The sequence below is a fragment of the Suricata suricatta genome, chromosome 1, assembly GCF_006229205.1.
Source record: "Suricata suricatta isolate VVHF042 chromosome 1, meerkat_22Aug2017_6uvM2_HiC, whole genome shotgun sequence".
In the NCBI taxonomy this organism is placed as follows: Eukaryota; Metazoa; Chordata; class Mammalia; order Carnivora; family Herpestidae; genus Suricata; species Suricata suricatta.
In genome coordinates, this window is record NC_043700.1 from 166,831,121 (window position 1) to 166,832,562 (window position 1,442).

A 1,442-nucleotide genomic window follows, 5' to 3' on the forward strand; every position below is an offset into this window, starting at 1 on the left:
GGGATGTGTCGAGTAGGAGATTGCTGCGGTGGAGGTCTGGGAGGTTTTTTCCTACTTTCTCCTCTAGGGTTTTGATGGTTTCCTGTCTCACATTCAGGTCCTTCAGCCACTTTGAGTTAATTTTTGTGTATGGTGTAAGAAAGTGGTCTAGTTTCATTCTTCTGCATGTTGCTGTCCAGTTCTCCCAGCACCACCTGCTAAAGAGGCAGTCTTTTTTCCATCACATACTCTTTCCTACTTTGTCAAAAATTAATTGGCCGTACATTTGTGGGCCCAGTTCTGGGTTCTCTATTCTATTCCATTGGTCTATGTGTCTGTTTTTGTGCCAATACCATACTGTCTTGATGATGATAGCATTGTAGTAGAGGTTAACGTCTGGGATTGTGATGCCTCCTGTTTTGGTTTTCTTCTTCAATATAACTTTGGTTATTTGGGGTCTTTTGTGGTTCCATAAGAATTTGAGGACAGTTTGTTCTAGCTTTGAGAAGAATGTTGGTACAATTTTGGTGGGGATTGCATTGAATGTGTAGATTGCTTTGGGTAGTAATGAAATTTTCACAATGTTTATTCTTCCGATCCATGAACAGGGAATGTTTTTCCATTTCTTGGTGTCTTCTTCAATCTCTTTCATAAGTTTCATAGTTTTCATCATATAGGTCTTTTACATCCTTGGTTAGGTTTACTCCTAGGTATTTGATAGTTTTTCGTGCAATCGTGAATGGGATCAGTTTCTTGATTTCTCTTTCAGCTGCTTCATTTTTGGTGTATAGGAATGCAACTGATTTCTGTACATTGATTTTGTATCCTGCAACTTTACTGAATGCATTAGTCAGTTCTAGAAGGCTTCTGTTGGAGTCAATTTGGTTTTCCATGTAGAGTATCATGTCATCTGTGAAAAGTGAAAGTTTGACTTCTTCTTTGCCAATTCTGATGCCTTTTACTTCCTTTTGTTGTCTGATTACTGATGCTAGGACTTTCAGCACTATGTTAAACAGCAGGGGTGAGAGTGGACATCCCTGTTGTGTTCCTGATCTCAGGGGTAAAGCTCTCAGTTTTTCCCCATTGAGGATAATATTGGCTGTGGGCTTTTCATAAACTGCTTTTATAATGTTTAGGTAAGTTCCTTCTATTCCGACTTTCTCAAGGGTTTTTATTAAGAAACGGTGCTGTATTTTGTCAAATGCTTTTTCTGCATCTATCGACAGGATCATACGGTTTTTTTCCCTTCTCTTGTTAATGTGATGGATCACACTGATGGATTTGCAAATATTGAACCAGCCCTGTAACCCAGGAATGAATCCCACTTGATCATGATGGATAATTCTTTTATGTGCTGTTGAATTCGATTTGCTAGTATCTTGCTGAGTATTTTTGCATCTGTATTCCTTAAGGATATTGGTCTGTAGTTCTCTTTTTTTGCTGGGTCTTTGTCTGCTTTGGGT